This window comes from Neovison vison, chromosome 2 (genome assembly GCF_020171115.1).
Source record: "Neovison vison isolate M4711 chromosome 2, ASM_NN_V1, whole genome shotgun sequence".
In the NCBI taxonomy this organism is placed as follows: Eukaryota; Metazoa; Chordata; class Mammalia; order Carnivora; family Mustelidae; genus Neogale; species Neogale vison.
In genome coordinates this window covers 71,123,972-71,148,515 of record NC_058092.1, presented here as the reverse complement: position 1 = coordinate 71,148,515, position 24,544 = coordinate 71,123,972, and the positions used below count along the sequence as shown (strand labels likewise).

General features: G+C 33.8%; 1 protein-coding gene across 1 annotated transcript in view; it reads right to left on the bottom strand.

Annotated features, from left to right (window-relative positions):
* PRKACB (protein kinase cAMP-activated catalytic subunit beta) overlaps nucleotides 1-24,544 on the bottom strand; it is a 126,836-nt gene that overhangs the window by 75,875 nt on the left and 26,417 nt on the right. The gene's annotated exons all lie outside the window — the stretch shown is intronic.

Sequence of the window (24,544 nt, the reverse complement as noted above, 5' to 3'; positions counted from 1 at the left end):
GCACTTTAAAAAAAGAACCGAATGTTGCTAACTCATTGACTTAAGTCTAATATATACAGGAACTACAAAAATGTAGTATATGAGTACTGCTTATCAAACTTACCATCTGCTGACAAGTGTTTATCAGCAGTACATTTTAAAACATCTTAAAATATGAAAAAATGAACAAAATATAAGATTTAAAGTTATGTAAAATCAGCCATAGCAAAACATTTCAACTGAAAAAAAAATTCCTTCTAAGTTTACTGAAACATCTTAATTTTTAAAACTTAACACTGAGTACTACTGCTTCACTGATCCCTAACTTTAGGTCTGACTTAGAAACAACTCCTTTGATTAAAAGAAAGTAAAATTTGCCATTGGCCAATTGCAGGAAAAAAGTAACCTGTGACACTTAATGATGAACTCGAGTACTTGCCTTTTGACAGTAATTAAAGGATGAAAAATCTATATGCTTTTCTCCTTGGGGGAAAGAGAGGGTTTACCTAAAAATATCTTAGTCCAAATTTCCTGCCAATGGCTTGACAAATAGAATAGGAACAACAATAATAAATAGAATAAATTGGAACAATAATATAATCAGTTTAGGACAACACACACACACACACACACACACACATTGACTTGTGAATTTTGCCAAGTAACAGCTCCACTGTTGTATATTTTGTTTTGTGTAATAAAATTAGTATCAATGTAACCAAATAGGGAACAGTATCTATAATACTAAGCTTTTAAAATCTGTAGCTTTCTGTGTAAACATGTGTGTATAAGAATAGATTTTTTTTTTAAACATCTGACAGTGCTTTACACAAAACAGGATTGAACAAGTGTCTGCAGTCTGTAATCAGTCTCAACAGAGCATGGAAGGACTATAGGGCCTGAAGTGGATGAAATCCCTTAATTCTCTGCCTTGCTGTCTTAGAGGAGAAATTTCTTTCATCCTTGAGACTCACTCCAAGTGTCACCTCTTCACTGAATTTTCCAACATATTTCTTAGAAAATAAATTGCTCTCTTCTTTCTCTACTGATTTAAACTTCTGTGTTAAAACTTGCTGTTTATAAATTTATGTCTCAAATTATGTTACTTGAATTCATCAATATAGTGCATGTATTATATACTCAATATGTTCAAGAAAGCATTCTTTTTTTTGTAATTTTTTTTCAGTGTCCCAAGATTCATTTTTTATGCACCACACCAGTGCTCCATACAATATGTGCCGTCCTTAATAGCCACCTCCAGGTTCACCCAACCCCCTAGCCTCCTCCCCTCCAAAACCCTCAGTTTGTTTGTCAGAGTCCACAGTCTCTCACGGTTCGTCTCCCCCTAAAAATGAAAGCATTCATTTCTAACAAATTAAAGGTCTAAGTAAAATTAAATACTTGAAAATGTTTTAATTTTATTTATGCAATGTCATTGAACTCTTTTTTTCTACAGTCAGTTACTAAATGTTGTTCATTCTTTGGGTTTCATTTTTATAATGTGCAAATGTGAATTTCTAAAATAACTTGTTTTCCTTGCTTCCAGTCATTTCTTTCAATCACTCATCTCTGACACATTAACCTTCCCAAAATATTCAACTCATGGTATTCCCTTGCCAAATGAACGAACTAATCCTAACACTTCAACCCCACCATATCATCTTTAACATGTTTAGCCAGACATATTCAACGTTGCTCAAGCTTAGTACAGATATTCCAGAGTCCTAACTAGAACACTAAGATTCATTTATTTAAAACAATGCATAAGGCTATTAACAGCAAAGTAAGTAGAAGAAGGAGGGGGAGAAGTAAGCCTTACTAGATGAGTGAAAACCCTACATTTGAAACCTGGACTTTTTTTTCAGTAAAACTGTTTCCATTTGTTACAAAGTCCTTATAGAAAGTGGAATCTTTAGTCTGCAGAGCAATGTTTCTATATATGGTAATGTGACCAGGAAGTTGTTGCTATGTAAGTACTTAGGCAACTTGATTTTTATTAAAAAGAAGAACTCTACTGGCATCTACTGCTAGAAGGAAACAACTACAGCTTTTACTAAAACTGAATTCCTTCCTTCATAATTGATTAATTGAAATTAATCTTAAGAAGTATATTGCTTGTTATTCATCTTGATGGTATTTACAGAACTTTAATTTGTACTAAAATGTCTAGCCCTGTACTCCAAATTTGGTATAACAGCATATTTTATACTCTATTAATAATTTAATTAAATAATGTATTATAATAAAACCAGAGTAATCAACTTTGAGATTATGAAGTCCTTATTATACATTCTGCATTAATTTTTGAGATTATAACAATTTGCAGAGTTGAATCTCCTGTTATACCACAAAACGGGTTTTTCTTTTCCTATATTTAGTAATAGTGGTGAAACCTTACATTTACTTACCAATTACTTTACAACATACAAAATGGGAATTTCTACTGGCTCATCAGAGCTTTACAAATGAAGTAGGCAGGACAGGTGTTATTATCTCTACTTTAAGATGAGAAAATAAACTTAGAAACACTAAGTGACTTGCACAAAGTCACTTAAGTCTTCTGGCTCCTAGATCAAAGCTCCTTTGTACTGCACAACAGTGATCAACAAAGGAAGTAAAGATTTTTTCAAATGCAGTATTTTTCCAATAGGGATAGGGAAGTAGGGGGCTCAGCAGGGAGTCTGCCTTTCCCTCTCCCTCTCTCTGTCTCAAATAACAAAATCTTAAAAAAAGAAAAAAAAGATGGGGAAGTCAGAATAAAAGAACAGCAGGAGGGTGGAATTAGTTCTTGGAAATACTGTTCAGCATCTAAGAATCTTTTTATTAGAATGTTTCCATTCAGATGATCGGTCACCTTAGAGCCATGTGACTTCATTGTCTACCTTTAGGTTCACAATCATACTGACGCCAAGAATAACTATGTACTTCAGAATTTCAAGGTTAAAGAAAAGAAAAACATGGAAGCATATTTGATACATAAATTATGTATTTGTCCATGTAGAGGGCAAATAGTATGACCATGACCCCTGCTCTTCAAATAAAGGTTTTAAGGTAATGGTTTTGCCTTTCAAAAAAATGACTTAAATAGATTCATATATTTTATGAATGGATTCAAACTTTTAAGACTGTCTTATTCCATTTAGCACAGTGTTAACACCTGAGGCTCATCCTTGTTGTGTTTCAATAGTTCACTCATTCTTTAAAATTGCTGAATAGTATTCCATTGTATGGATTTACCACAATTTATATATCCATTAACAACTGAATTGCCTTTGCACTTTTGTCAAAAACCAATTAACAATATTTGTCTGGGTCTATTCTGGACTTTATCATGTTCCACTGATTTGTGTATGTGTCAATTCTTTCATCTACACCATAGTGTGTTGGTTATTACAATTTTCTAGTAAATCTTAAATCTGATAGTGTAAATGTTCCAACATTTTTTTCTTCTTAATTATTTTGATTATCAGAGTTCCTTAACCTTTCCATATATTTTTTAAGATTGTCTATGTCTACAAAAATAATCTTGCTGGGACTTTTTCATTTTTTATTTATTTTTATTTTAAAAGATTTTATTTATTTATTTGATGGAGGGAGACAGCAAGAGAGGGAATACGAGCAGGGGGAGTGGAAGAGGAAGAAGCAGGCTTCTCGCTGAGCAGGCAGCAGGATGCGGAGGTCCATCCTAGGACTGTGGGATCATGATCTGAGCCGAAGGCAGACACTTAATGACTGAGCCAGCCAGGTGCTCCCTTGCTGGGACTTTATTAAGATTGTGTTTATTGAGAGAAATGATATCTCAATATACTGAGTCTTTCAATCTATGATCATAGAGTTATCTCTTCATTTACTTGGGTCTTTGATTTCTTTCATTAGTGTTTTATAATCTTGAGAATAAAGATCCTGCAAATATTTTGTTAAGAGTTATACCTACATACTATTTTTTAAAATTGGAGTTATTGATTGTGATTGTGACTGTAAACGGTACTTTAAAAAATTTGCAGTTGTTCATTGCTAGTATACAGAAACATGACTTATTTTTATATTTTAACCTTGTATATTGCAACCTTGCTAAGCACACTTATTAGTTTTAGGAGCCTTTTTCTTTTTGTAGATTTCTTAGGATTTTCTATGTAGGCAAGCATGTCATCTTTGAACAGATACAGTTTGTTCTATTTCTAGGACTTTCAGTGATCATGTCGAACAAGAGTATCAAGATGGACTTATCTTTCCCCCATTCTTTTACTTTTAAATATTATATCAGTATATTTAAAGTTGACTTCTTGTTACAACATCTAGCTGCATCTTGTTTAAATCATTTTTATTTACTGTAATTATTGATATTATTGGCTCTAGGTCTATTGTTTTCTTTATTTCTTTTCTGTTTGTTCCCTATTTGTTAAGAAAAAAAAAAGTTTTCATGAATATAACTGACATACAATAAACTGCAAATATCCAAAGTGTGGAATTTGGCGTTTTGAGATATAAATACAACTGCGAGACCATAAATCAAGATAATGAACTTTTCTCATGCCTCTTCATAAGCTTTCCTTCTTTCCATTCCAAATCCTTGGCAACTTGATACTTCCTGACAAAATATGTAATTTACATTTTAAGACCTATGTAAAATGGAACTTTTTGGCAAAATAAACTTTAATTTTAGAACAGTTTTTAGATTTATGGAAAAACTGTAAAGATACCATAGGGCTGCCATACACCCAACACACAAGTTTCAGCTATTATTAACATCTCACATTAGTATGGCAAATTTGTACAATTAATGAGTCAATTTTGATACATTATTGTTAACCAAAGGCCATAGTTTAATCAGATTTCCTTAGCTTTAATCTAATGTCCTTTTCCTGTTCCAGGACCCCATCTAGGATACTACATTGCATTTAGTACTCATGTCTCATTTGGCTCCTCTTGGCTGTCATGACTCATGTTTCCTTAGACTTCTTCTCAGATTTTCCTTGTTTTGATGAACTTGACAATTTTGAGGAGTATTGGTCAAGTATGTAGTATTTTTGGGTTTTGTTTGTTTATTTTTCATGATTAGCTGGGGTTATAGGCTACTGAGGAAACAGAAGTAAAGTGCCATTTGTATCATAACATATCAAGGATATATACTATCAACATGACTTATCACTGTGAATGGTATTCTTGTTACCTGGTTTAGGTAGCGTTTTTCAAGTGCCTCCACTGTAGTTACTCCCTTCCCCCTCATCCATACTGTACTTGTTGGAATGAGGTCACTATGCCCAGCGCACACTTAAAGAAAGGGGAATTATACTCTAATTCCTTGAAGACAGAGTGGAATTCCTCTGCCTGGGCAATGTGTCTCTTCTCCCTGATTTATTAATTCAATCATTTATTTACATTTAGTATGGACACATGGATGTTTACTTTATATTTTGAGCTATAATCCAATACTATGTTATTAATTTTTTTGCTTATATTATTCAAGCTTTGACCATTGGAAACTCTTTCAATTGCCTCCTATGTCCCATTGAGATACAGTGGTATGTTTGCATGAGCACATGCACACTTGCATATATGTTTGAACATTTACTTTCTAACACTACAACATGGCCCGTGCTCATTTTGTATACTTCCTGCCCCAATTCTAGAATCAGCCATTTCTCCAAGGAGCCCTAGTTCCTTTTACTGGAGAATGGTATTAGAAACAAAGATCTGAGAACTAGGTGAGTATGTTGCTACTAGAGTGTTGTTGCCTCTAGGCCTTCTCAGCTGATGGAGCCAAGAAATATATACAAATATATACAAATGTTTTACAACCATATCTGTATTTCTACATGTAATCAGTTGTGTCTATAATGAAATAAAGATGAGTTCTTCCTAGTGTCTCCAATTCTAATCCATTATTGCATGATTCTTTTTTTTTTTTTTTTTAAGATTTTCTTTATTTGAGAAGAATGAGTGAGAGAGAGCATAAGAGAGGAGAAGGTCAGAGGGAGAAGCAGACTCCCCAAGGAGCTAGGAGCCTGATGCAGGATGAGATCCTGCAAGTCCGGGGTCATGACCTGAGCCGAAGGCAGTTGCTCAACCAGCTGAGCCACGCAGGCGCCCTGCATGATTCATTTTACTCCCCCTCCTTATTTACTTAAAAACTCCCACTCCAACAGTGAGAAACCTGGCTTCCACCATCCACCATTCATTTACTCACTTGTTCAATTTCAGTATACACATGCGCAGTATCAGAATTGTTAACCTGGTACAGTTAATAACTTTAACCCCATGGGAAACAACTTTATCAACTAGCGTACACTACTATGTGCTTTTGCCTCTACTCTTACAAATTTCACTTTTTTCCAAATTTACTCAGGTCAGCACCTTTTGACTCATCTTGAGTAAGGTTGTTTCATGAGTTTGTAATACAATTAGATTGTTTTGTCACAGTCTGAATTTAATTCTGGGATCTCTCAATTTTCTACATGATGTTTTTAAAAATTACATATGTGAAAAAATTACATACATTCAGATTTACTCTGTATGAAGGCGCTATGGATGTGGACAAATGCATAATGTCATGTAACCACAATTACATTATCATGCAGAAATTTTACCACCTTTGTAAATATCCTGTGATTCCCCGATGTTTGGCACCTACTGAACTTTTTACCATTACTAGAGTTTTGCCTTTTCCATGGTGTCAAAATTGGAGTCACATCCCATGCAGACTTTTCAGACTGCTTCTATCACTTAGCAATATGCATTTAAAACTCGTGCATGTCTTTCTGTGGCTTTATGTCTTATTTCTTTTTATCACTGAATAATAACCTATCATATGGATATACCACAGTCTGTTTATCAATTCACCTACTGAAGGACCATGGTTGCTTCCAGTTTTTGGCAATTAAAAATAGAAGCTGTAAATTTTCATGTGCAGGTTTTTGTGTGGACATAGTTTTAAAATCAGTATAGTAAATTAAATTCCTAGCAGTGTGATTGTTGACATGTATGGTAAGGCTATGCTTAGCTTTGCAGGAAATGGCCTAATGTCTTCCAAAATGGCTGTACTATTTTTTATCACCATCACCAATGAAAGGAGTTCCCACTGTTCTTATAAGAAATTGGCAACTTGTGTATGTTTTCACTTTAGTTATTCTGAAAGATGTATAGTAGTATCCTACTGTTATTTTAATTTGCAATTCCCTAGTGACAATGAAGTTGAGCATCTTCTTACATGCTTATTTATCATTATTGTTAGTGAGATGTCTGTCCAGACCTTTTGCCCACTTCTTAATTGGATGCTTTCCCCCTTTTTTAAGGGAAAGAGAGTGCAAGTGGCAGGGAGGAAGGACAGAGAGAGACAGAATCTTAAGCAGGCTCCATGCCCAGCATGGAGCTTGATGCGGGGCTTGATCTCACAACCCTGAGATCACGATCTAAGCTGAAATCAAGAGTCAGATGCTTAACAAACTGAGCTACCCAGGCAACCATGTTTGTTATCTTATAATTGAGTTTTATCTGGTAGGATTCACTAGTGAAGTCATCTGATCCTGATGCTTTTCAGAAATTATTTCTTAATTATTAATTTTCAAATTATTGATTCAGTTTTAATAGATATAGACCTATTCAATTACCTATTTCTCCTTTTGTCAGTTTTGATAATCTATGTCCTTCAAGAAACTGGCCCATTTCATCGGAGCTATCACTTTGTGGGCCTAGAATTTTTCATAGTATTCTTTTATTACCTTTTAATGCCCCTAGGGGCTATACTGATCATCCAGCTTTCAGTTCTGATATTGGTAATTTGGGCTTTTCATGTTTTTTTTTTTTTTAAATAGGTTCCCTAGATATTTATCAATTTTATTGATTTTTCCCTAGACCAAACTTTTAAAAACAATGTTTCTCATTTTTTTCCTGTATTCAATTTCTGCTCTGTATTATTTCTTCCTTCAGTTTGCATTGGACTTAAATTATTTTTCTTTTTCTATTTTCCTAAGATAGAAACTCATGTTACTGATTTTAGATATTTCATCTTTTCCGGTATATGCATTTAAGGTTATAAATTGCCTGCTAAACACTGCTATTGCTAAATCCCCCAAATTGTGATAAATTATATTTTCATTTTCATTTAAATTATTTTAAAATTTCTTGAGACGTCTTCTTTGACCCATGTGTTATTTAAAAGTACATTCATCAATTAATTTCTATAATTGGGATTTTTCCAGCTTAATTTGTTATCAGTTTCTAGTTTAATTCCACTGTGATCTGAGAATATACTTTGCATGAGTACTATTTCTTCAAACATGATAAGGTGGGGTTTACAGCCCAGAATGTGATCTCTTTTGGTGAATGCTCAACACAAACTAAAGAAGAATGTATATTCTGATGTGGTTGAATGGAATAGTCTATAAATGTTAATTAGATCAGTTGACTGATAGTGTAGTTCAATTATCTATATACTTACTGATTTTCTGCTTAAGAGGGGTGTTAAAGTCTCCAGCTATAGTGGCTTTTTCTATATCTCTTTCCAATTCTATCAGGTTTTGCCTCAGGTATTTTGATACTCTTGTTAAGTGCAATATTGAGGATTGTTAAGAATTCTTGCAAAATTGACCACCAAATCATTATGTAATGTTGTTTTTATCCTTCATAATTTTCCTTGCTCTGAAATCTACTTTGTCTGAAATATAGTTACTCCAGCTTTCTTTTAGTTAATGATAGCATGGTATATCTTTCTTTATCCCTTTATTTTTTTAATCTATTTTTTTATATTTAAAATGAGTTTCTCATAGATAACACATAGCTGGGTCTTTCTTTTTATATAAGGGTCTTATTTTTTTATCCACTCTGACAAAATCTGTCTTTTAATTAGTGCATTTAAACCATTCACATTTAAAGTGACTATTATCATAAGTATATTAATATGTACATATTTATAACTGTTTTCTACCCATTGCATGTGTTTTCCCCCTACTTTTCTGTCTCTTCTGATTTTAATGAACATTTTATATTATTACATTTAATCTACTCTCTTAACATATGAATTATTCTTTTTAGGAAAATTTTAGTGGTTATTCCAATGTTTGCAGTATACATTTTTTAAAGAAAGCTCCACACCCAATGTGGGGCATGAACTTACAACCCTGAGATAAAGAGTTGCATGTTCTACTCACTGAGCCAGCCAGATGCCCTGAAATATACATTTTTAACTAATCTCAGTCCACCCTTAAATAGCAGTATACTGCTCTTGTAGTGTGGGTAACTTATAATTGAGCATTCCCAAACCCCTTCTCCTAAACCTTATAGACACTGCTGTCCTTCCTCTCATTTATCCATATTCCATAATCACCCAGTACCTTGTTACTATTATCTTAGTTATGTTTTAGATCAATGAATAATAAAAATACTTTATCTTCCTTTTTTCTTATGCTTTTCCTTTCTTTATATACATCCAAATTTCTAACCTATATAATTTTCCTTCTCCCTGAAGAACTTCTTTTTGTCTTTTCTTTTAGGACAAGTCTGCTGACAATAAATACCCTTAGACTTTCTCTTTCACTTTTTAAGAATAATTTCAATGGATACAGAATTATCTGTTATGGCTTCTTTTCTTTCAACTCTTAAAATACTTCACTCCATACTCTTCTCATTTGGTGGGTGAGGAGAAGGCTGTCATAATTCCTCTAATGGTAAGGTTTTTACCATCCTCCTAAGGCCTCTTTCAAGATTTTCATAGTTTTTGGTTTTCTGCAATTTGAGTATGATGTGCCTAGGTGTAGTTATTTTGATATTTATTTTGCTTGGTATTTTCTAAGCTTCTTGGGTCTGTGTTTTGGTGTCTGTAATTAATTTTGTACCATTTTCTGCCATTATTCCTTTCACAAATAGTTCTTTTCTTTTCCTTCTCCTTCTGGTATTCCAATTAAGCATTTACACTTTAAAAAACTATCTCATAGTTATTGATGTTCAGTTCTGGGGTTTTTCCCCCAATTCTTTTTTTTCTTTGCATGTCAGTTTAGGTATTTCCCATTGATTTATCTTCAATCTCACTGACTTCTTTCCTCAGCTGTGTCCATTCTGTTGATGACTCATCAAAGGGATTTATTTGTTAGTGTCTTTTTTTAACCTCTAGCGCTTGCTTTTGATACTTCCTTAGAGTTTCTCTCTGCTTACAATATTCATGTTTTCTTGCATATTGTCTACTATTTCCACTACAGTTCTTATGTCTTAATCAGTTATTTCAAATTCTCTATCTGATAATTCCAACAACTGAGTCTGTTTCTGGTGCTTTGTCTTTCACACTGTTCTTTCTTGTCTTTAGGGATGTCCTCTAACTTTTTGCTGAAAGTTCACTACTTGGCATTGGGAAATAGGACCAGAGGTAAATAAGCATTTACTATGTGGATCTGTTAATCTGGCCAGGAGGTGAGCTGTGTTTGATATTTGTAATAGGTGGCAGAAGTTTCAAGTTCCTCCATTATCTTTGTTTTGAGTCCCTTATTGGCTCTGAGCTTCCCTCAGTACTTCTCTGTCAGAGTCCATGCCTCTTTAGGCTGTATTTCACTGTTATTATACTGGATTCCTGTTATATATCTGTTATACACACACACACACACACACACACACACACACACACTGCATAACTGATGTTTTCTTTCTTTATTTTGATATAAGGGTAAAGTATGGGGGAGGAAAAGCATTCCATAATTTTAGAATTAAATCTTAGTTTCCTGTTTGGACTGACCTTTACAGGCGTTTCTCCATGATATAGCTTTTCTCCCTCTTGAGAAAGGAAGCCAACAGGGGGCTGGACTAGGAGGGATGCCCTCCCCAAACTGAGATAAGGCTCTAGTAATATCTTTTCTCTCAGAGAGTAGACCATTATTGAACAATGCTTTGGGTATATTTCACAATGATTACCCTTCCCTCTTCCTGCACAATTATTACTAATAACAAAGATCGTGCCATCATTAATATGGAATTAATGGTTTCACGCTTGGTAAAATAATATATTTTCAAATATATAAATTTTCATAATCATACTCTATTTTTCATCCTTACACTCTCCATAATGCCTAAATTCTCACATAGTAAAAAAAAACTCAAAGTATAACAACTCAAAACGTTTATAATCTTGCTTATTAAGGAATAAGATAAATTGATTTATGATACAAAGATAGTACCTTATTATTCCACATCAAAAGAGAAATAGACATTTATTTGACATCAAGTCAATATTGATCTAAAAATATGAAAGTTGTCAGTTCTCTGGTCCCATACTGTATGTCAAAACACCCTGTTTAAAATTGTATTTTTTAGCAGATGGGGTACCCACATTATAGAAATAATCTTAATGAAAAATAGATCAGAAACTGAAGAGTCCCGGGCAAAATCCTACTTTTTAATTCCTTTCTTTTTTTTAACATAATGAAAAATTTTGCAAATCAGTTTTCTTTAAATAAAAAATTCTCATTGAACATATATTCATCTTTAATATAATTTTATGATATAAGAATAGGAAATAATAAATTTATTTCAAAGCTTTATAAAGTGTATTCACTGAAGTATTATCAAAACAAAACTGTAAATCCCCAAACAGGAAAATAGTTAATATAGATAATTCAGTGTATTATTAAAATAACTTTTCAAAAGTCAGAGTTCAACAGGGAATAAGAACTAAATTTACTGTGTACAGCTATTAAATATATATAAAAAAAAGAAAAAACACAAAATTCTCATTTAAATTGTAGTCAGTGACAGTAAACTAGTTCAGTAATGAATCATGAATAAACAGTTATGGCAAATGATTAATTGTTCTGAACTCACACTGTTTACCTAATTAAATGCAACTATTAGTAATACTAGCAGGTAAGTTACCTTCATTCTTTTCTGGAAGGGCAGATTTTTTAATACACTGATACAGTTGAGTATACCTCCTGAGGAGTTCCACAATACAACATTTTTGTTATCAGTTTTTATTTTTCCAACAAATAAAGGCTTTAGAATACCTAACTCAATGTTTTCCAGGTATTTTTAAGGAACCCAGGGAAATTGTCACGCTTCCTAATGATATGTTTAAACCGCTGATGCACCTGTTTTGCTTCCTAGTGGTATGTTTAAACCTCTGATGCACCTGTTTTTCAGATTTTATTTGATGAACCACTATTTTCTAATTTTTCAACTTAGCCAGCTTATGCTACTCTTTGGTTTTCCTCCCTTATTTATCTTCACCTGATGTGCAAAAGTACACATTTTATAATGTATCTTGGGTAATATACACAGTGGATTTTTTTCCGTTTCCCTACATTCACTCATTTAGGAGATAATGGTTAGGTCTTGAAACAGTAAAGTTCTACTAGTGCATATTTTATTCCCTGGGAAAATGGCAGATGTTGCAAAAAGTGAGTTAGTTTTATTAACTTCTCAGAAAATATTTTTGATATTGATATAACACTCATTTAGTTAGATTAAGTAATTTACATTCCAGAGAACTTATGAACACATGCCGATGGACGTTAATTCTTTTTTCCTAATCAACAAAGAAACAGAGAATATATAACCACCTATAAATGTATACTAAGTATTCATAATGTCCAAGTGTTGAATTATAGAGAATATAAAATAATTATGTAAAAGTAACTACTCAAGAAATTTAAAAGTCAAGTAAAAGCTAGTAGTATTTGCTACAGGTAATAATTGAAGATTTATATCACATATAACTAAATATACAGCTGTAGAATGGATGCAAATTTTTCTGTATAGTTAGTCTTTTATGGCTTGAGATAATTTTTTTTTAACAAAGTAACCTTACTGATGTACTATCCCAAACAAACATCTCAAAGAACTCACATATCAAGGAACTTCAGCTACTTGTTCTATATGGAAGACCCCACAGCAAATATAAAGATAAAGACTGACCATTTAGAACTCTAACATCCCTATTAGTATTTTCTACTTAAGGGACTTTAAAGGCCTAAAGGACGTTAAAGCACCAAAAAAACCATAAAGAATAGAAAGAAGGGTTCAGTGTATACTAGGTACTGAGGAAAATGGAATGGAATATGTAAAACTTGAGAAGGGTCTCGGAGGAAAAGCAGGATTTACATAGACCAGAAAAAGTGAAAACAGCAAAGCAAGAAGATCAATCTACATAAATGAAGGCTATAGGTAAGAATAAATATGACATGCTCTACCCTTCCCAGTTACTCCCCTTTTCAGATTAAGAAATGTGAAGAAGGAAATAAGAGAAGATATGACAGAGTGTAACTTGCAGGGAGATGATTATTTTATATTGGGTCATCAAAGATGTCTAAGGAACATGACTTCACTTTGAGTTGTCAAGACCTGAAATACAAAGAAAAGGAGAAAATCAAAGGCTAATGGAAAAAGAGTAACCCAGGAAGAAGATCAGTGAATGAAAGACCTTGACAGAAGAATGGACAGAAATAACAGAACTACTAGGCAGAGAATGGATTGGGAGATGAGGGTCTGTGTTAAGCTCAGAGTAAGAATGGAAGCAGGGAAAACAATTGAGACTATTAAAAAGTCCAGGCAAGGGCGCCTGGGTGGCTCAGTGGGTTAAGCCGCTGCCTTCGGCTCAGGTCATGATCTCAGGGTCCTGGGATCGAGTCCCGCATCGGGATCTCTGCTCAGCAGGGAGCCTGCTTCCTCCTCTCTCTCTGCCTGCCTCTCTGCCTACTTGTAATCTCTCTCTGTCAAATAAATAAATAAAATCTTAAAAAAAAAAAAAGTCCAGGCAAGAGATGGTGGTCACTTACACTGAGATTGTGGTGAGAGAGAAAAATGGACAAATTTCATTTACATATTTTAGAGAAACAGGGAAATCTGGTGACACACTGAACCTGGAGAATGAATAAAAGAAAGTTATAAAAATAACCAATGTTTTTCCTTGAGCATCTGGGTAAATAGTCATGCCAATTACTAAGATGGGGGAAGGGTAAAGAACAGGTTGGAAGTATGACAAAGGTTTTGTCAAACAGACATCAAATTGGAAATTTCAAAAATAGTTGCAGTGGAGTCTAGAACACATTATTGCATTCTAAACTTTATTTTAAAATTACCTTATCAAGTGTTTTATACTTCTGGTTACTCAGGGGTAAAAAGAATGGCTTGAATTTACTTAAAATGGTAAATAAATCTCTCTCTTGGTGGTGACTATTAAACTGTGATATACATACCAGAGATTTGGAGAAAAGGTACTTTTTTCTCTAAGCTCCCAATGTCTTAGTTCTCTCATATTTGTCATATTACTAAAACACAATCCTATGTCATTCCAAAGAAAAACAAACTCAAGTGACTTCCCATGGCCTACAAAAATCTAAACCCTTAGCACAGTAATCAAGGACCTTTGCCAACCTCAAGCAAGTCTCCGTTTAGCTCTATTTTACCAATTTATATCTCAAACAATAATTAGCTTATACTTCTAACTCTTCTCGTGAGCTTCTCCCCTAATTTTCTATCTCTAGAATCTAAAACAATGGTGACTACAAAGTACAAATTCTATAAATGTTTTTGAATTGAGTCATTTTTTAAGATACACCATAGCTCTTATGAGACAATTTTAGATTTTTCAAGTCAAATATAAGTCACACAAAGATACGCCCCAGTATATCACATATATTTCTACACTACTTTAGCAGGCTATGCATTTTCACTATCTTCAATTTCTCTATTCTAATTTCACATTGGATATAAAACTGTAAGAAAACATAAAACATTGTCCAGGATATTTTGGAGTCTATTTACTTATAAAATATATAAGAATATGATGAAACAAGATGTGATCAGGAAGGAGACAAATCACAAGACACTCTTAATCTCACAAAACAAACTGAGGGTTGCTGGGGGGTGGTGGTTAGGGAGAGGGTGATTTGTTGTGGGCATTAGAGAGAGTATGTGTTATGGTGAGTGCTGTGAAGTGTGTAAGCCTGATCATTCACAGACCTGTACCCCTGGGGCAAATAATACATTATATGTTAATAAAAAATATATGTAAGAATATGAAATATATTCTGAATGTTGTAACATTGATGATACTTACTTATTATATGTCAGACACTATTATAAGCATTCACATTAACTAAATAATGCATATACTTCTCATAACAACATACCTTTGAGATGAATAATTATCTCATTTTCCAGAGGAACAGAGAGATAAAGCATGTTGCAAAAGGTCATAAAATTGCAATATCCTATATTCTATTTCCTTCTACCTAAAAAGTATATCGTACTTATTTCAAATATATCTTCAAGTTTTAAACCTTTAACAACATCTTTCTTGAATAAATGAAAATACACTTAAGAGTCACAAAACCAAGGAAATACTAAGATTTCATTAACATGCACATGGTTTCTCCTTTTATTTCAAGCTCTGTTAAGTGATTAAGGAACCTAACATTAGTTTCCAAGAACTTAGCCCTGATTTCAGTAAACTCCATTCCTATATCACTCTCCAAATAATTTTCTTATTGTGACTGTGAAAAATATCTAACAAACTTGGTATGTCTTAATTTCAAGTAATATCTATTGATATTGAGGAAAAGCCAAAAGTAGTTATAACTACATGCTGTTAAAGGCAACAACACTTCACATCATCATGTGGTATCACATTCCATAAACTGAGACATTTTAGAACTGAGAAATAAATGTGAGCTTAGGGCACTAGAACTAGTTACAGCTTAAACTGACCCCATGTGAAATCTCCCAGGGCCCAAAATAAATGATATGGTGCCAACCATGGCAGGAACAGTTAGAGGAGTCTCAGTTCATACCACTAGAAGATATGAAGTCAGCCAGAAGGTGGCAGAATGGGGCCACTTAGGTTTCACATACAAATCCAGAGAAATCTTTTTATTTTCAGCACCTAAGGTTTTAGCAGTATACAAAAAACAGCAATTTTAGACCTAGCAAAAAAATTTTATGTACTAGAGATATAAAAGAGCATCATTTCAAACATATAAATCAAACTATAAAATTCCCATATAAAGGACATTAGAAACTGATCCCCCATTTACCTGCTCTGGTAAATCTTCCCTATTTACAAAACTCAATGAAAAAATGAAGTCCTTCAAAGTTGGCTATAACATTCCAATATCACATTTGAATTCACTAATAATTTAATGAAAAATTACTAGTAAATGTATTATATAGTATATTTAATTTCATAAGTTCAATCATAGTTGCTATGGTAAAGCCAAATCTTCTGTAAAATCTCATATAACTTTAAAGAAAACAGTTGGTCTTATATTGGGTGGTTCAAGTGGGGTTTAGAAACTATGGCTTAAGGGGCACCTGGGTGGCTCAGTCGGTTAAGCGACTCTGGATTTAGGCTCAGTTCATGATCTCGGGGTCCAGCCCTGCATCAGCCTCCCCTGCTTGGCAGAGAGTGTGCTTAGGATCTCTTCTCTGCTCCCTCTGCCTCTCCACCTACTCATGGTCTCTCTCTAAAGTAAATTTTTAAATCTTAAAAATAAAAACCCTACCACTTAATATATGGCCATATTATTCTTCATATTACATTTGAATGTTCATAATGAATCTGTTTATTTTTGCTTTCTTGGTAACAGTCAAAGAACCTAGAATACATGAGCCCTCAAAAACTTGTGCCCAGTTCAGTACAGTATTTCCAGGAGAAAACTGAGGGCCAAAAGCAATTCAGTAGATACCTAAGACACCAATTATTATTAAAATGATTCTCTTTAGTTTTCCATCAGGTGATCAGCCTCCCCAAACTGAACACAAAAGGAAGAGATGCTAATTACTCTCAAACAGGAACTAAGCCATGTGTACAGAGACACACTAAGATCATAATACCAGATCAACCAACATTAACCAATTTACAACAGAAGCAGAAGTAGAAGAGTCCTGAAAAGAACTGTTATGTACTGAGTTGTGAGGTAGGCAACACCATGTAGCAAAGGTGGTGTTTCACCTTTACCTCAGATCAAATAAGGGGCTTCTGGGGAAGCACTCAGAGATGGGACCTATCTCCTGTCCTCTAGAGTCCACAGAAGTTAGAGACTGTTTCAGGAGACTTACCAAATGTACCAAATGTAGACATTATGGTAGATGAAGCTACTTAGGTCCATTGGCAGAGTAAAATAGCACAGAGAGGGAGTTTCCCTTGCAATGCCCAGAAAAATGTGTTTTTGTCTTAGAGGCCCAAGGGAAAGATGTGTAGACAAGGGAGTCTAGTAAGTGGCCAGTCAAAAGAGAGGCATTCCCTCATAAAGAGAACTGAAATCCAAGATCCACAACAAATTACCTGCCAAGCTAAAGAAACTTAAATTTCAGGAAACTCCAGGTGCAGGAGAAAATTCTAATGCCCTGGGAGAGACTCTAGCATTGTGTTCCCAAATATATGCTTTTGTAAGATTTGCAAAAGTGAGATATTTTACATTACAATTGGTTAAAACTCCTGTCCTTTCATTCCAACTTTCCCTCTTCATACTAACCCATTATGTCGGTGTTAAGAAGTGGCTGGAGGCAACTCAGAGAATTAACTAAGGGGAACTGATATAGGAATATGTCATTTTACCTGCAACTTGGAAAAAGTTTGTGGATTTTTCAATAAAGAAGAAATTATAGACCTATGACTTGAACATACATGAAGAGTACCTCCTTTTTCATCTTCAAATTTATGTATTAAAGTACCAAGATAATATTTAGATAGAAACATAATGGAATACAAAACAGATGAAAAAGAGCCACAAAATCAATATTATTCTTATTTAGCAAAGTGACACAACAAAAAATTTTTAGGTCACACAAAAATAGTTAAGTTATTTTAAAAAATGAATAGGCTACTTTGCCTCATAATTGAATTAATGAAGAGAAATATGAACATGTTAGAAAAAGACTTTTTTAAATTTCTTGCTGTTAATGTCTTATCAGATAAAAGGCTAGTAACCAAAATCTATAAAGAACTTATGAAACTTAACACCCAAAGAACAAATAATCCAATCACAAAATGGGCAGAAGACATGAACAGACATTTTTCCGAAGACATCCAAATGGCCAACAGATAGATGAAAAACACTCAACATTACTCAGAATCAGGGAAACACAAGTCAGAACTGCAACGAGATACCACCTCACACCAGTCAGAACGGCTAAAATTAACAAGTCAGGAAACAACAAAGTTGGTGAGGCTATGGAGAAAGGGGAAACCTCTTACATTGTTGGTGGGAATGCAAGCTGATGCAGCCACTCTGGAAAACAGATTGGAGGTTCCTCAAGAAGTTGAAAATAGAACTACTCTATGACCCAGCAATTGCACTACTGGGTATTTACCCAAAAGATACAAAGAGAGTGAGCCGAAGGGTCATCTATATCCCAATGTTTATAGCAGCAATGTCCACAACAGCCAAACTATGGAAAGAGCCCAGATGTCCAACAACAGATGAATGGATAAAGAAGATGAGATATATATTCATAATGGAATACTGCTCATCTGTCAAAAACTGAAATCTTGCCATTTGCAATAAAATGGATGGAACTAGAGGGTATTATACTAAGTGAAATAAGTCAACCAGAGAAAGACAATAATCATATGAACTCACTCATATGAGGGATTTAAGAAACAAAACAGAGGACCATAGGGAAAAGAGGAAAAAAAAAACAAGATGAAATCAGAGAGGGAGGCAAACCGTAAGAGACTCTTAATCATAGGAAACAAACTGAGGGTTGCCGGAGGGGGGTAAGTTGGGAGGATGGGGTAAGTGGGTGATGGGCATCAAGGAGGACCCGTGATATAATGAGCACTGGGTATTATATAAGACTGATTTCTACCTCTGAAACCATAATACATTATATGTTAATTAATTTAATTTTAATAAAATTTCTTGCTATTTAACACAAAATATGAACACTGACAGAAATACATAAAACTCGTAACAGCCAGTATAAGGCTGTTGAAGAAAAACTGATTAACATTAACTCAAAAATAACTGAAGATTAATTATTGTCAGGAAAACCTGAAATGTACTGAAATCTTTTTTTGTGAAAGAAATCTGTCATAGTGGTGTTTCTTCAACCATAAAAAACATAGATGTGAGAACCAGAGGCTAGAGGTAGAAGTGGCAGACTTCACTATTTCATTGAATCTAAGACTAATCAGTTGTAAGAATCATTATTATTTTATTTACCACTAAGAAAGAAAAAAGAAAAAAAGTACAGCAATTAAACTATGATGAGATAATGCTTTATTAGTCACAATTTCTGTTTTTCTTTAGAACTAATTTGGACCTATTTTGTCATAACTTTCTATCTTACATCACTTGTGTGTACATAAAATAAAAAAACATTAAAAAATTGGTTAAGGAATTCCTAAAACTCCTTCACATTTATATCTTAACTATAGAGTCATTTTTTGACTCACAGTCATTGTGTTTTTATGCAATTATTGTCCTATATAACATCAAGAATATTGTTCATGCAATATTTCTTGCAGTGCTCTACTACTACCTCCTAGATTTTCTTCCAATATATCTGTTCTGATGTTGTGTATGCAAAGATAATGACAAGTATGTCGCAAGTACTGCCTGACAGTAACTATAGGATAACACTAAGTGTAGGAAGCATTCTAATTTCAGAGACAATAATGTATGAGAAAAGTATTTATCCTAGAATTAATGAAATATAGTATCATATTTAATTATCCATTTGAGGAATGTTTGCTTCTAGTTCCTGTGATCGTGGATGATTTAGAAATCTTAGCACTCATGAAAGGGATCCTTCTTAAAATTAAAAAAAAAGGATACTTCTACCAAGAAGATATATCAATGAACCTCTAGAACTGGAAGTTAAGAGTGCCACCTGAGTATTCTGGTCTCCTCACTGCACTACAATAATGCAAAAAAAGGAGTTATTATTTTTGTTTGGGTAATTAATCTGGTTATCACTGACATAGGTTGTTGCTCAAAATGCAAGCAGAGAAGAACAGGAATGGATCCTAGGAGATCTTGTGAGGTGTCTTCTTATAATTTCCATATTAAATGGTGAAAAACACATGGGTTATCCTCAGCATTCCACTATAGGAAACACTAACAAGTTTTCAGTAACTCAAGAATGATGATCTAAACTACTATTCTAAAATAGAACCCCTTCTAATTTATATGCTGGCAGATAGAACATGGGATGAACACTGGGGAGCTTATATATATAATACCAACTTCTAGACAAAACAAGGACTACTTTGCTCTCTATGTGTGTACATATGAATGTAAGTGTATATAATATATAAACACATTGATTTCCTTCTGCCCTTCCCCCAAGAATTTCATATAAGGGATGATAGTGGTGATTAACTTTATAATTTAAAACCAAGGCAGCACAAAATCACTGTGAGAAACTAATGGATGAGATGAATATCATCCACAGATTGATACAGGAGCTGATGGTATTTTGAGTCTCTCCCTTTGGGTAGACGTTTGAGTGTGCTTTCATTTATATGAAGGATAGCAGCATCAAACTAAATGTAGCATATTGTGGTTGCCATTGTTGTTTCGGAAGCATTAGTAAAAGGGTGCGTATAGGTGATAAGCAACCAAGGGAGTGAATTGTGTTGGATGTTGGAAATAGGCTCATTCAACAACATCCTTTCTATTCTGTAATAGTAGAAGAGGCTGGAAAGCTAAAAATTTATTTCCTGGACTTCCTAAAGTTTGGATGCAAATAAAGTCCTCTCTGTTAAATGCACTTCTATGATACTTGGAAGGTAAACATGGGAGGGTAGTTTCTGCTGGCAAGCACAGATCATGGAAATAAGGTTTCTCAGAGTCAGTATCTCAGTGACTTCCAGCTGCAGGTTCTGACTATTAAAAAAAAAATAACAACAACAACCCAAACTATCAATACTGTAAAACAGAAAAAGAAAAACAGAAAGAGAGACAGATATATCTAATAACATCATTTAAGGTCACAGCTACAATTCCTAAAGCCTGGTTCATCACTTGAACTTTCAAATTATTTAGAAAATTGATTCTCTTTGCATTTTAATCAGTTTCAGTTGGACTTCTACTTCTTGCAACTGAAAGATACCCATTTAATACATATAAAATAAGTATAATTTTTTGGATTATTCCACTTTTTATAAAAAGCAAATATTTTCTATAAGTAAATGAATTTTAAAAGCTGCCAGGTAGTGACAGAAGTGAGTTCCCCTTTTCCTCAACCTAAGAAATGAATAATATAAGTGGTCTGAAAAATATCAGATTTTATAAAAGCAAGATTAATTGTTTAATAAGAAATAGAGGATGGTAAGTGTGGAACGTGGCTATATAATGTTCAAAATATAAAAATTTGGAAAGTTCACTAATTATATTATGGCCCCAGCCAATAAAATACCATGATCCCTAAGTTCCCTCTGATTATAGGCAGAATCCTAGCTTTTCCTGTTGTAATCACTGATGCTCTGTTCCAAAAGTCAGTGACCTAATGGTAAGCTGCCTTTCTGGTATTGTTTCTGCAAGGCCTTGGGCTTACAGGGTTATCACTGCCATTTTCCAAGTTTTGGGTTTTTTTTTTTCCCACTTCTACATTATTTTTTTAAAAACGCCTTTATATTAGGTAACCAAAGAGAAAGATGGCTCTTACATATTTGTTCTTAAGATTTTGGTTTCTTTTCTCATTCTTAATCCCACCACCCAGAAATACTACAACTGACAAATTGGAATATTTGCTTCAAGTCCATTTTTCTGTTTATACTTTGAAAAAATTAAGTAATTTTTAATTTTGAGTAAATTTAAATTGCATACAGTACTAAAGGCCCTCCTGATTTCTATCTTCATCCCAACTTCTCTGCTTGGCTCCCAAGAGGGAACCACTATTCTAAATTTGTGCTTAGCCTTCAAATCTCTTTTTCATACTTTACATACACATAGTTCCACAAAAAAACATATACACTACTATTTTTTAATATACCCAAATGGTGTCATGTTCTAAATATCTTTTTGCAAGTTACTTTTTTCAAATACACCATATTCTACTTAGCTGTTTTTCTACTGATGAGCCTTTAGGTTATTTTTTCCATTATTACAAAGAATGTGATAATGAGCATCTGTATCTCTCCCTCTCTCCACCCTCCATCCCTCTTTCTATCTCTGCGTGTGTGTGCTCTATTTTATTTTTCCTAAAAGTCATGATATGTCTCTGGTCATAATTTTTCCCAGCTACCCTTCAGACAAGAATTAACCTACCATCTCAGGCCATAATTTTATGAAATCACCAGGCATTAATCATTTTGAAATTATGATACCATGAAATTAAGCAGTTTTAAGTGTACAATTCAGTAGGACTTTTAAGGTAAATTTATAGTTATGCAATTATCATTACTTCACTTTAGAACATTTCTCATCACCCCCTGAAAAAACCTCATGCCCATCTGCAGTCATTCTCCATTCCCACCTCTAGCTTTGGGCAACCACTAATCTACTTTCTGCTTCTACAGACTTTGTCTTTTTATAGAAATGAAATTATACAATATGTGGTCTTTGGGGTCTCATTTCTTCCATTTAGCGTAATGTTTTTGAAGTTCACCCATGTTGGCACATGTATCAATACTTTGTTACTTTTTATTTCTTAATAATATTTCATTGTCTAGATACAGCACCTTCTCTTTGCCAATTTAGTTGTTTCCACTTTATGGTTATTATGAGTAATACTGCTATGAACATTCATGTACAAGTTATTGTGTGAACATATGTTTTTATTTCTCCTGAATAGATTTCTAGGAGTAAAACTTCTGGGTGTGGTAATTTGGTGCTTAGCATTTTGAGAAACTGCCACACTGTTTCCAAAGTGGGTGCACTATTTTACATTTCCACCTATGATGTATGAGGGTTCCAATTTCTTCACATCCTTGCCAATTCTTCTCTTTTCCTTTTCTTAAAAATACATACTTCGGGGGCGCCTGGGTGGCTCAGTGGGTTAAGCCACTGCCTTTGGCTCAGGTCATGATCTCAGGGTCCTGGGATCAAGTCCTGTATCAGGCTCTCTGCTCAGCGAGGAGCCTGCTTCCCTCTCTCTCTCTCTCTCTCTCTCTCTCTCTGCCTGCCTCTCCGTCTACTTGTGATCTCTGTCAAATAAATAAATAAAATCTAAAAAAAAAAATACATACTTCATTTTGTACATATGTGTTTCTATTCAGGAGGTACCAAAAAAGGGAAGTTCCTGAGTCTAATTTATACCCATTTTCAGTTTTAATAAATACAACCTAATCATCCCAGGAGTGGCTATTCCAATTTATACTCAATATGCTTGCCATGCATGAGATTGTTCATCTTTGCTAAATCTGGCAAATGAAAAAAAAGACTTCTCACTTTAAATCACATTTGACTGATTATTTGTGAGGTAAACTATCTTCATATGTCAACTGATCATCCGAATTTCATCTTTGGTAATTTACCTATTCATATACTTTATTTTTCTTTCCTTTTTCATATGCTATCTTTTTGCTGACTTATAAAATATTTTCATTCTAGATATTAATCCTACCAGTTTTATTCATTGAAAATACTTCCTGCCAATCTCTTTACTTAAGGAGTATGAAACACTGTCTTTCAGAGTCCTACACAAAAATATTTCTCTGAACTATTATTTACAGTCTTATGCTCCTTGATTCCTATGCCAAAGAGCTTAACTATGCATCCTAAGAATACTTTTCACTGGTTTACAGGAAGCCCTATGAAACATACATACAAAGAAGTTCCCAAGTTGCCTTTCCTGGGGGACATTAATTAATTCACTAATGTAAATTAGGTTCCCCTTTAGGACATATAGTAGGTTGTTAGTAGTAAAAACCAAAACAATAAAAAAACATTAATTCAAGCAGAAAAAGAATTTATTCAATGGGTACATTACAGTGTCGTACAGAGGAAGACTGGAAGACTAGATAAAGATACGAACCAAAGAAGGCAAGACAGAGTTGAAAAGCAATCTGATGTGAAATTGAATGGTCATCTCCAATACCGGTAGCAACGCCACCAATGAACAGTCACTGCTATCCCACTATGTTCTCAATTCTGCAAAATAATGTTTAATCTTATGTCTGTGAGTCAAGTTTATAAGACTCTCTTGCAACATTAGTTTCTTATTGAGACACTGTATCTAATCTGATGAGTTAACCCTGGCCTGAAGTTGAAAAACATAGTTACAATTCTCTCTAGGCACATAACTATTAGTATTCTCTACTACTAAGCATACTGTTGAGTATCTTGATGGGTCACTTCCCAATCTTATATTAGAAATAAACGTAAAATAAAAATTATTAGCACAGGATTCTACAGGGTCAACAGATATTTTTTACAGTAATTTTTAGATATATTTAAGTTGTCATGGCCATATTTAAAACAAGCATCTCTCTGAAAAATATTTCAGATCTATCCTCTTTTGCCTATCAAGAAACTATTTATTCATCAACTATTTCGTGAGTGCCCACTATGTGCCACACACAGTACTATGTGGTAGATTTCAATCTGAGCAAAAACAGACATTACAGTTCAGTGGGAAGACTGTATTATTTAAAAAAAACAAAAAAACAAAAAACCAGTTCCATGATTCCATAAAGAGA